Raw genomic sequence first — 13,391 nt, forward strand, 5'->3', positions numbered from 1 at the left:
TAATGCATCGATTTTCTTCCTGTCAGCTTTCTTCACTGTCCAGCACTCATACACATAAATAATGGTTGGGAATACAATAGTCTCCAGTGGTCTCCAGTGACACTTCCTTACATTTGATGTTCTTTTCATGCTCCTACATCACTACTTTTCTGAAGCACAGGAGCAGAGCAGGCCTGTGAAGGCAGAACAATTTGGAGAGCTTTCATTCATAAGGTTGCCATTATTTGGAGATGCTCTGATTGCATATAACAACAACATAGGAAGACAAGCAATGGGATTTATAGCAGGGATAATCAAAGTCCAGGCATTGGTGATGGTGACAACAAAGTGGTGATTTTGTGAAGAAACAAGGTGTGTGCAGAATGACCCTGGCAAATTTGGGCAGCAAGGGAAAGGCCATGAGGGCCACATATATATTGGCTTGCCTTGAACTCTAAGTAAGAGACCAAATTTGTGCATAATTATTTTCCAAAAGCTTAAGTTCTGCAATACAGCCATCTCACATGGGGAAAAATGCTGTGCTTTGGCACAGTACCAAAAGACCCACAGGCTTAATCTGGCTTGTGAAATTTCCCCATATGTCCTACAGTGTCAATTTCTCCAGAGGGGAGGGCTTGGAGGCCTCAAAAACTATGCTGTTTTCTTCAAATTGAAACTGGAAAAATCAGCAGGGCTTCCCTAGCATGTGAGCAAGTAGATAAACACTAACTGCAATTATATATATATTATATATGTGTGTGTGTGATAACAATAGGGATATAATGAAGGGGCTGCATTGAGGAATGAAGTAGCAGGTGTACAGAGGAAGGAACAGCATGCGTGACACCGTAAAATAACTTGTTCACGGTTGATTCAAGTTTCATTGCTTTTGAGATTCAATTATGGCCACAGCTGCCTCAAGTGGGGAGGAGTGGGCGATATGACCTGGGTCCACCACACAAAGGATCCATGACTTAGTTCCTTGTGCGCACTGCTGGTCCTGGTCCTGGCCCTGGACCTGCCATATTGTTCAGCGAAGTCCCATAAATCCAGGAGACCTTGTAGAGTTCAGCAGTAGAACTCCCAAATCCCATCTGTCCCAAGCCCATAAATTCTCTGGTTATGACTAACTTTAGCTGAATTCGGACCTCTCTCAATTATTTATTTCCTTTTGGGAATTAAGAGGACTTCTCATTTGTGCTGGATGTGTTATGATGCAGAGGCAGCAGAAACTGGGCATATTGCTGAGGTGGAGGGCATACCATCTATTTGTATAATGGTGCTTTAAAGAGTTTCCTAAGTGACAGACAGACACATAAAAGCCTTAATTGACTGGCATGGGAGGACAATTCTTTACAAAGTAGTTACTCCACAACAATCGCCCTTCTCCTCCAAAATGGGAAACAGCTGATGAATCACAAAATTCTGAAGCTTTTAACTAATTTTATTTCTCTACTTTTCTTTCCACAGATACCATCAGATTACAAACAATAAACAAAATTTTGGAACCAAGAAAAAAAAACCTGTATGTATGGCAAACTCTTCATCTTCCACTGCATTTATATCCTTACTTTTTTCCTCTTGCAAGGAACATTTGGTTTTCATTTCAAAATAAATGAATAACCTGCCCTGGCTTGTCTTGTCCTAAAGATACTATTATATGGCTTTGGTTATCTTTTAAATTACAAGATCCTTCTCTGATTTCAATATTAGGCAGGGAGGTTACACATTAAAGTGTGTTTGTTTAAAGCAGATTCTCTACACAAATCATGTTTACAAACTGACTGGGAGTAATTTTCTTAATTTATGTAGATCAAGGCAAACATTTCCAGGAGGAAATGTTCTTAGGGGCTATGGCTCCTGAGCGGCCTTCTATTCCTTATAGTAGTTATAGTCAACATAATTTAACTCGCAATTAATTATTAATTCACTGAAGTTCAGAGAACCTTCCCAGGAATTAGAAAAGCCTAGAATGGCCACAGTATTCCTAACTAGATATATGCTTAAGCAACAGGAAAAAATGATGAATTTCCCTGTAATAGGTACTTATGAAGGAATGAAACTGGCCAGCCATTTTGTATTTTGTTCTTGGTTATGAAATGGCTGCTTTCTGTTTGAAGGCTGTTCTAATCACAAGGGTCAAACTTTTTAAAGCACAACTGGGCAACTAGACTAAATATTTCTGGATTATGTAATTTAGACTCAAAACTGATTCACGATACTAAATGCACAAAGAAGCATGCTATGCAGGCACATCCTCACGGGTCTTACTACACCTTATGGATATAAAATACCGGTAGCCACAGGATATTAATATGAGTACTTTGTTCAGAGGGTCCCCCTTCCCCCATGCCTGGGTTGCTTTAGGTCAGCCTAGCTCACCTGCTAAGTTAATCAATGGAAGATGCCATATGAACACAGGAGACTCAAAAAGAGATAAAGATCACGATATAAGGAACAAAGTAATAGAACAACTCTAGAGCTTTGTTGCCACAATCATGGTCTACTGCCTTAACCACCAAACTCCTCCTCCTAGCTTTCTGTTTTTCCTCATGCTTGTTCTCCTTTCCTTTCAATTGATTTTTTTCTAGGTAAACCTCATTACTTTCTGAACATTACCTCCTTCAAAGTATGCACCTTGTGAGTGTACACAACACTCCCAGAGATTTTTCCATTCTTCATTGCATCCCTGGAAGTCTTCAAGTGGGATGGTGTTCAGAGCCTGTGTAGTGGCTCTTTAGATATTATCCACACTATCAAAATGGTGACCTTTCAAACCGTTCTTCATCTTTGGGAGTATGAAAAAGTCAAAGAGCCAAGTTGGGGCTGTAGGATGGATGGGAAAGCACTGTGATGTGTTTTTCAGCCAAAAACTCTGACAGCCAAAGCACTGTGACTCAGTGCATTGTCGTTAACAGACCTCACTGCAACCACATTCTGTTCCTTTCTTGACGAAGTGGGGCATCCTGATTGTTGTTCGTCTTCTACACCTTCTCATCCTTCCGTGAAGGCCTTGTGCCATCAGTACACATGTGCAGATGATAGTGCAGCTTCTCCATAAGCTTTCCTCACCATTTCCAAAGTTTCTGATAAACTTTTACTCAATTTCACACAAAATTTTATTGTGTACCACTGTTCCAAACTTGCCTGTATTTTTCTTAATACAAGGCACTTGAACAGGGTGTCACAAAGAAGGTCTTGACTCTGACAGGACTGCAATGCAACTGATCAGTGTTCTAACTTATACTTGGCACCCCACCCCAAGTGACCTTGGCCAGCTTCTCCCTTCACAGAGCCCTTCCTGAGCATAGGGACTTCATTCTCATTACCTTCTGGACACACCTCGTATACAACATTGCCTGCACAAATATTGCATGGTTCTGTCCACTAATCAGACTAGGAGGAAAAGGGTTAACATCATAAATAAAATGAGACTGACCTCCCTGCTTGAGCTATTCATTCATTTTATTACGATTATTTTTATATTTGTCTATCCTTTACCTGTGTATATTTTTTTTTCTCCCACTTCACTTTGAAAGGCAAATGATCTTTTGCTTCCCCTGCCCCCCTTAGAGAAAAGAAGCATGTTTTCTGTCCTCTCTCTAACCTAACTATCTAACAGTGGACCTTCCTTTTGAACCAAGATACCCTGCATACCAAACTCTCTCCTTCATGCAAGTCATGTATGGACTGTTTGCAAGTAAATAAATCTTTTTCACTTTTGTTGAAAGCCTCTCAGTGCGGATTCTTACAGAAGCAGGAGCAAGCAACAGCCTCTTCACTAAATCCATTGCTTACTTCTGCTGAACCTATATATAACCAAATATACAAGTTCCCAAAATGTTTCTTATGTCCCCTGCTAACCTAGGTATGCTTATCTCCTGCTTAAGTCCATTTTCCTTCTCCTTCCTTAACAGTTCCTTCCTCTTCTATCTTTTCCCCCAGCTATTTTCCATGATACCATTTCTCAGCCTGCTGCCCCCTCTACTCTTTCCTTTCACAACCCTGGCTCCTGCAGCTGCTCAGACCATTTGTGACATCAGCACTGCTAAACCCCTGTGACATCAGCACCACTTATGAATTGTGCCAGAAGATTATAAGGATTATAGCTGTAACCAAACCCTGTTAAAGTCTGCATTCCATGAGTACCAATATTTCCCGAGATACCTTCCTTGGTGTCTACCAAAATACCCCTACTCCTCGAATTGCTTCAAAATGAAACAGAAGTCTCTAACTGTCACTATCATAATTCCCCTGAATGCCGCTGAGCAGATTACTTGTCTGCCCTCTGTGAGTAGTCATGTCTCGCATTTTATGGTGATGCCCATTTGATCAAATGCTCAAATCGGGGCTCAAAGAGTTATTTATCCCTGCTATAAGCCTATTTCCACTTACCATTTGCTTGCTTCTGAGTAGGATTGCACTGTAAATGACTTAAAAGTTCTAGAAGTTGTATGTGACCTATAGGCTCACTATGGGAAACCAAAATCTTTACTGATACTGCCTTCTCATTCTTTATTCCACTTCAAACCAAAGTGGAATACCAGAGTGATATATAGAACTTTATATATTGCATGAATTTAGATCACCAGTTTTACACATAGTCCAAGATTTATTGCAGGTTTTGGATACAAAAAGAGTGTAGGCTCAATACACTGTACACCATTACTGGAATCCATAGGAGAATTTGTCATTGTAGATACCGATCTGAAGAGTCTGTATTAATTAAATATTTAATCAATATTTAATATTGCTTAAATATCTCCAAACATTTATACTCATCATCCACTCAATGTTTATCTACTCCAAATCAAATTTGGTCAAGCCAGTTTCAACTGAGATTTTTTACAGCAAGCTACATAATTTCATGTCTGTTTTCCTGGGTACAGTAGCAATTTCTTATAGGCAAGCATATAATGGCCTGCTTGTGCCTCTGTTTATCTCTCAGCTTCCCACTCATGTCACTCCTGACATCTTCTGAGAAGGGAAGTCTGCAACTGGTACAGTGGTACCTTGGCTCACGAACTTAATCCATTCCAGGACTCTGGTCATGACCCAAATTGGTTGTGAGCCAAGTTAAATTTCCCCATAAGGTTCACTGTAAATAATGTTAATCCATTCTGTAACCATTTTTTAAATCAGAAAAATGTGAAACAAAGTGACAGAACAACAAAGATCACAGCCATCTCCTCCCCCTACCCCATTTGTTCGTGAACCAAGGCGTTTGTGAGCCGAGGTACCATTGTACTTTCTTAGCCTGGCCTGCAAGCCATGCAATGTACCAATCTGAATGCAGCTTACAAACCACGTAGTGGGGTTTGCTAACAACCCTCATTTTAGCAGTTGCAGTAAAGCATTAAAAATTAGTGGTTTACTGCACCCCCTGATGGGCCAGAAAACATGGCTGACAGGCTATGTTTGGTTTGGTGGGTTACCAGGGCTGGCCTGCAGTAAGCAAATATACTCGAAAAGTATTAAACATTCCTTTAGCAGTTTCTCATATCTTTATTGCCTACAATCGTATTAGATTACATTTTCCTCCCCAAGCTAAAATTGCAGTTATTATATCTCTCTCACAGTGTTCACAGTGCTGTGCTTTACAGACATAAAAGAAAAATAACACAAAACTGAAGTTAATCAACTGTTAGAACTGCTAATTCCAGTTTGGTTCAATGCACACAAAAAGATTCCTCCAGTCAGACAGCTAAGGACAGAAATATGGATGGTGAAGCACATTAGCAGCTATATACCCACAGAAGACTAAATGCATATTTCCCATGGCAGAACAGGATAAATGTACAAAAGAATCCTTATCAATTCTAAACCAAGGTACAGAAATCTGTATACAAACAAAGTTGAGGTACAGATATACTGCAAGCACTAGCTTCTCTTTTTATTGAAGTGGAGGGACTCAAGAGACAAAGGCATGCTTTTGATCTGTGCATGGAGCAGACGTTTTGTACCCTTACAAAATAAATGAATCAGGATGAATTATTCAGGTGCTAGCTAAAGAAGAGGTAGACTCCCAGCAGGATATTCATAGCCCCTTCTTTAAATGTTGAAATTTCCCTCCTTACATTATATAGAATATATGGATATGGAATATGGATATGGAAATATCATGAAAGGCAGCATTGAACTTTACTCCATATTAATCAGTAATGCTGCCTCCAGCTCCCCATGTTCCAGTCAATAAACACAAAATCACTGTGACAACTGACTGAGGGGCTTGACACTTTTTAAAAACTTTTATTAAGATGAATATTTTGTTAATTCTTTAATACCTTGAGGCCGTAATCCCACTACCCATGTATATTGGAGTAATCTCAAAGTTCAGTGAAATAGATATGCATAAATAGATATGCATAAAGAATATGAATATGCACTATAAATAGCTGAAACAAATTTGAATACCTGTATTTAGTTTTATGCTCCTCCTAACCTTCTAGTCCAAATTAAAGTCTGTACATATTACCCAGTGAACACACAGCTAGCATAGAATGAATTAACAAAAACGTTTTGGACAAGATACATCTTCCTTATATATTTTGAGAATATAAACCACCATGGCCCTGTTCACTTAGAAGTCAATATACCCATCCCAATATCTCTTCAAGTTTCAAACTAATTGCAGATCTCCAACCCACCTATCATAAAGATTTCTCCATTTTAAACATACCATATAGCTGTATGAGTTTATACAGGTTTCATCACTATCCAAAGAAGCTACTTGTTTTACCATTGCTTCTCTCTGGTAAGCAAAGGAGCCAGGCATATACTAAAATGAATAACCTCCATATGAACTCTATTATCCACATTGGCATTCAGCCCATGATTGAAACTGTCAAGGAATTTACCCTAGAAACTACATCACACAATGTTTATCGTTCTTTTGCAACAAGACTAGCCACTAGGACATTTGGAAGTTGTTTCTCCTTCACCCCCTTCTCAAATTGACTTTTTGGCAACTGGTTGGAGCCCACAAATTTTAATGAATTAAGCATAATTGACTAGGAATTTATCCTGCGAAAACACCATTTAATTGATCTTAAGCCCCATAGAGCCACATTCAGCCATTTAGGTATATTTTGCAGCCCACTAGGTCCTGTAGATGCTGTTTCAGGCAAACAGCAAAGTTATGCTGTGTATTCCCACATTGCTTGGAATTCAGCTTTATGGTTCACAAGTTGTATAAGGCTAGCTTGTGAGAAAAGCCATGTTTGTCCAGTTCCTAGACCTTAAAATTAGCATTATATGGCTGACATTCTGGATGAATTGTTTTTTATCTAAATAGGATTTTTAAATTTTAAATTAGATTTTTTTAAATAAAATGCTTTCTGTGAAAAAATATATATCTAAAGATAGTTTTCTATTTAAGATACATAATAGTCCAAAGGTTATTTTGTAAGATTGCTGGACAATTTTTCTATCTAGAAGATATTATCACAGATGCTTGGCTTTAGAGTTCTCAAAACTGTGAAATCGTGTCACCAGAGATCACATGCCTCTTCTTCACAACAAAGTATTATGAAATAAACATGCAGAGTTGAGAAAAAGACCTTAATCCCATTGTTCCTTTGCAAATCTAGGTACACAGAATCAACACCTTACCTCTTAAGTGCTAAATTCAAAAATTCAAGGGACAGAAGATTGTTGAGAGTGGAATAGATCTACATAAGAAGCTAAGCGCAAGGAGGGAAGGGAAAGCAGTAAAAATGAACAGAATACTTCACAAGTCTTTGGATCTTTTTGCATATAGCCTGAGGTTTATCGTATTATTCTTGCCCTGGAGGAGAAAACCTATAATGACAGCAGGCCATAAAAGAGATCCAGTGGAATATTTTAATGAAGTTCCTCTACCTACAGGTAAGGCAGGCATGTGTTCAAATTATGTAGATTTAAATAATTCATCATGTAGATTTACCATGATTTAAATCTACTCTGATTGATTAGCAATTTAAATCTATTTGATTTCAATAAAATCCACCCTGGTATTCAGACACAGCAATGGTGGGGTTTTGTTTGTTTGTTTTTTACAATTTGAGATGTCTGAACACAAAGTGAAATAATGTTGACATTTACTGTCAAGACTTCTCAGTAAAACTATACATTTTCTTTATGACGTCAGTGTTCCTATCTCCTCCATTTTTTTCCTGGGGATGTAAATCTTTTGCACAAAATTTAGTTGATCCTTGGATGTTGGGAGCAAACAAGGAGAATAATTTACAGGACCAAATAATTATGCAAGGCATGGAAATTAAGATCTTTGTTTTCCCAACTTTTAGAAACAATTTCTCAAATGCAATCTGTTACAGGCACCAGGAGCTTCAAGTAAAAGCAAACTTGCAAAGTGCTACATGAGCTGTGTCATGTTGGCTTTTTAATAAAACACTGGAAGATGCAGAGTTCACTATGATACACCATTCATTTGGTGCAAACCTGTTTGGAAACCATAAATCAACAGCCTTTCTCTTTTAGAAGATGTCAGAAAAGTTAAAGGCCACAATAAGCAATAAAGGTGGTGCACAATATGTCAGGGGTCTCAAACTCGCGGCCCGCGGGCCAATTGCCGGGACAGGCAGGGCAGGGCAGGGCACGGGGGAGGGGCCCTGCGGCCTTCAAAGCGCCGGCGGCACCCGGGCCGGCCTCCGGGAGTGATGCAGGATGAGCGGCCCATCACCGTGGTGGTGAAATACTTGATGTGGCCCAGCCTCACCCAGAGTGCCCCCAGGTAAGTTGAGTTTGAGATCCCTGCAATATGTGCTTTTTTGGTATCTATTAATCGAAGTTAACTGATAGAGAAGACATCTGACATTTCCCATCCCATTTACATTTCAGTTTGTCTCAGTAAAAGTGGTGTCACTGAAACAAACTGAAAAGTTATCTATGTTTTTCCCTCCAGGTTTTCCTCAAGTTAGAAGAAAAAGAAAATTATAGCACATCTAATTGAACATTTGTTCCAGAAACTAAAAGGTATGTCTAAAAATGAAAGGTTTTATATCATATACACAAAATCTTCATTGAGCCTCAATCAGTAGTCTGACCAAATCTGCCTGCTTACCAAATAGGAATGTCAGAGAAATTCAAACAGATTAAAATTAGTTTGGATTCTGCAATAAGCTGGCTTTTTTGAGTTGCTCAGATTTCATGGATTTGCAGACTTTAAAAAAATTATGAAGGTGCACATTTGTAAACAGGAATAAAATTATACAAAAATCCAAATTCATCAAAGAGAAAACAAAAGAACAAAAGACACCTGACAATACTTAAAACACAGTCACAACCAGTTTAACAAAACAGAGACACCAAAGATTATTCTAAAGAAAACTAGAGTCCTTTCAGATATTTGCACTCTGATGAAGTTGCACTTACATGGCTCACCAAGATGGGGAATGAAATCTTATCCTTGCCAAATGCATAGCAACCATGATACAGGAACCTACTTTTTCAGCCTTTCCACCTATTCCTATACCTGGCCATTTGTAAACTCTCTTCATCTTCCTATCCTTAGACCAATAACACATCATAATCTCTTTTCCAGCTGCATCATGGAACAAAGATTCTAAACTCCTCCATCTGCCACTCTTTTGCATAAGCAAAATTGATGCATTTGCCGCATGTGGCAATTTACTAAGAACCCCATCTCCATATCTTCAACATATGAGGAGGCCAAAGAACTTCAGATTTTGTTATCCTGCCATACCAGACTCTGGTACATATCTTATATCTTGGTGAACTGTTACATATCTTATATCTTAGTGAAGAGAAAGCCATGAGACATCCTGCCCACAAAGCAAGTTTACCTGACTCTTACTGAATTTAAATCAGGATAAGTTTTAAAAATTCACAAGTAAAATAATTCCAAGTTATATAAATAATAAAATTATTTTCCAAGTTACAAGAAATATTTTCCAAGTTACAAGAAATGAAGACATATGTATTTGGGTGTTATATGTGACAAAGATGTAATAGAAAATGTGTACACTTTTGCTAATCCTTACATATACCTGCTCCTTAAGTGTATGTAGAAAACCAAGCATATGTAGAAAAGTATCCAGTTCTCCACATGGTGAGTCTCTGCACAAAGGTAGCTCACTTGCTCGCAGCCAGATGGACTGATTTAAATTTATGGCGGCCATTACTCTGATTACCAGTTCTAAAAATGTCTGATTTTATCAATTGGGGAGGGGGGGTCTATTTAAGCCAAGCAACCATTAAAGAGCCCATACAAACAAAACACGAATGAAAAATAGAATGGGAGTAGTCTCAACAGGTAGGAGAAAGCACTTCATTCGCAGCATTTCAAGGACAACTCTTCCTAACCAATCCCAACAATAATGCCTCTTGTCTAAGTTGACTTACTTGAAATACGGTGGACTCATTGCAATGCTCTTTCATCCTCCTCACTAACATGTTAGTCCACTTCAGTTTTGCTCCTAATATTTACAACAGTTCAGGGAAAGAAAACAACGAACAACCACTAAGAGATTACATAACCTAGAATAAAGGGCAGACCCCCTTACCCCCAAAAAGAAGCACAAAAATCTAGATGAAATACAATTATGATACAAGATGTAGATACAATAGTTACATCTTGTATCATAATTTAAACTGTACACTTCCTCCTCATCCTTGTCTCTAATGGAACTTGGTCAGTGTTATGACAATTAAAGAACACTTGGAAAAATCATATTTAACCTGCTGCGTAAATTGCTTAAATTGCTGCACTCTCTGTCTCTATTTTAACCACATCTTTGTCACTAAGATATTTTCACAGTTCTGAGTCACTGCCAAGAAAAAAATGCTTTAAAAAAGGAAACATTTTACCTCGAGAGCAGGGTAATTCTTTCCTGGAAGCTGCTGGCATGTACTTATGGAGAAACTTTTTTCAAAATAAGGACTGGTGGACACAATCTGTATTCATCAGTCTATTTCAACATTTTCTGTGAAATCTTAACCTGTGAACTGACCACTGGGTAGACGAGAAAGCAGATCTGGGGGTGATTATGAAGCTGCCTTCCTCACTATGCTGTGCCTCCAGATGTATTGCCCTGCATCTCCGATCATTTCCAGCCAGCATGGTCAATATCTATGCCAACTGCAAGTGACAGAAATGCAGTCCAATAAATCTGGAGAGTATAGTTTTGGGAAGGCTGCTCCAAAGATTATTAATACTGGCAATGGAATGCACAACCATCTGGCACTTCTATTTTGCACACTTTAACCACCTTAATGATGTCAAATAAAATGGTAGTAATTAACAGAAGAGATAATTAACAGTCTTTTTTCTACCATATTGTTCTTAATTGTTGAAAGATAATTATTAAAATTAATCAGCTGATTAGGGAACCATAAATCAACTGACAGTGTTGAAACTCCTTCAACAGCTGATATCCCCAAAATTCTACTGAGCTACCCAGAATTATTGTGCGACTGGTAGAATGACTAACAATGTTGTGAGTCACATTGTGTGAAATCCAGAGCCACAAAAATAATGTTTTTTGCCATATAATTCAATGGGATATGATTTGGAGCTACATGAGGAACTAAGGTTTTTTTGTTTCATGTATTATAATTGCAACAAACAGAATCATGCCCTGGCCTTTTTCATGAAAGGGAGATTAATTTCCACTTCGGTTTCCCTAAGCTTATTTATTAGATCAAATTAAGAATTAGTGCTATTCACCTACTTCCACCAAACAATTACATGAGCTTTACTGTGTCACATCTTTCAAGTCTCTAGGCTGAATTAAATTAACAAGAGGATATTCAATTTGTTTCAGCCTTCTGATACCATTGTTGTTTCATCCCTCTCATACTTGGTGCTGAGAAGGAGTTAGATGAGGAGTAAATCTGAGAAGGAAGATTCTTAATTTAAGTAAACCAATATTACAATGTCTAATGGAATAGGGGACAAATGACTGTTAAATTCTGTGCATGCTGGCAATTCATCTTTATTTGGCAGCACATTCAGAATTATTTAGTTAGAGAAACAAACATGAAACTATGACACAAAAAAATAGAAAATGTAGTAGTATGGCATTCAGTATTCCTCTTATCCTGTGGAACTACAGCATAAAACTTTGTGCAGGGCTACATGAGAGCAAGACTGTCATCCTCAATCAGGCTAGGATCACATGGTCAAGAGTGTACATTGTGAGGGACCAGCAAACCAGTTCTGGGAATCAATCAAGTGGCAATGTAGAATCAGGGAGAGAGATGAGGATTCCAAAGGCTGAAAGCAAGAAAGGGGAAATAAAGAAAATAAAAGAAAGGCAAAGATAGCTCAGAAGGGAAGTTGAAATCAGTACCTATCCCCTCACTCAACTATAGCTTATCTTTATTTTTGCTCTTCTTGATATTAGCACCATTTGCTGGGCATTTCAATCTTCCAGGCACAAGGAAATGATAGGCCCTAAAACTGAGGATATTGGTTGAGGGTTGGGATATTATAGGCTTGAAGTCAAATGGAGTATTAAATTCTTAAGACAGTTATTTCAGTTGTTGTAAAACTTGCTTAAGATAAAGGCATCTGCTGGTAATAACACAATAATTTTGCTTGAGCAAGTTTGAATAGAAAGGCAGAAACATAGAAACAAAGCAAGTCAGAAGGGGTCTCCCAGGCCATCTAGTCTGACCCCCAGCTCCAGCTGGCTCTGCTCATGACATGCCTACCATGTGCATGTCCAGCCTCTCCTTGAACACCCTCATCTTGTGGCTTCAATCACCTCCCATGGAAGCCCATTCCATACCCTCAGGGTCCTAACTGTCAGGAAGTACTTCCTAGAATCCAATTTGGTTCCTCAAGCTTTGCTCCATTGGAACACGTCCTGCCATCCTCTGCAGGGCAAAACAGGTCTCTACCCACCTCTGCGTAACACCCCCTCACATGGTACCAACAGATCCCCTCAGAGTCTCCTCTTCTCCAGGCTGAAAAGACCCACTTCCCTCCGTGTCACCTCATATGGCTTTCCCTGAAATCTGGCCACCATCCTTGTGGCGCTATGCTGCACCAATTCCATCCTGGCTACATCCTTCCTGTAATGTGGAGCCCAGAAATTAACACAATACCACACATACAGGCGCATCAGAGTCATGCAGAGTGGCAGTAATACCTCTCTCAATCTAGAAGCCAAGCTTCTGGCTATGCAACCAAGAGTGGTGTTCACCCTCTTGACCGCCACATCACACTGCTGATTCATGCTTAGCCTGCACTTGACCAGTACCCTGAGATCCCTTTCACAAGTGCATAGTGAATACAGGAAATCCTCCATTGGATATCCTTCATCTTCCACATTCCATAGTGAGAGCCTTCAATAGCTAACCCACCCTTTAAAACAAAACCTTGATTCTTAACTTGTTAAGGAATAATATAGACTAAACTGCCTTATGGGTACATGGGATATACCACC

At 38.9% G+C, this 13,391-nt stretch overlaps 1 protein-coding gene across 2 annotated transcripts in view; it reads right to left on the reverse strand.

Annotated features, from left to right (window-relative positions):
* Positions 1–13,391, reverse strand: part of KCNIP4 (potassium voltage-gated channel interacting protein 4) — a 284,447-nt gene that overhangs the window by 100,172 nt on the left and 170,884 nt on the right. The window lies entirely within an intron of this gene.

This window comes from Varanus komodoensis, unplaced genomic scaffold (genome assembly GCF_004798865.1).
Source record: "Varanus komodoensis strain SLA01 unplaced genomic scaffold, ASM479886v1 scaffold9, whole genome shotgun sequence".
NCBI lineage: Eukaryota > Metazoa > Chordata > Lepidosauria > Squamata > Varanidae > Varanus > Varanus komodoensis.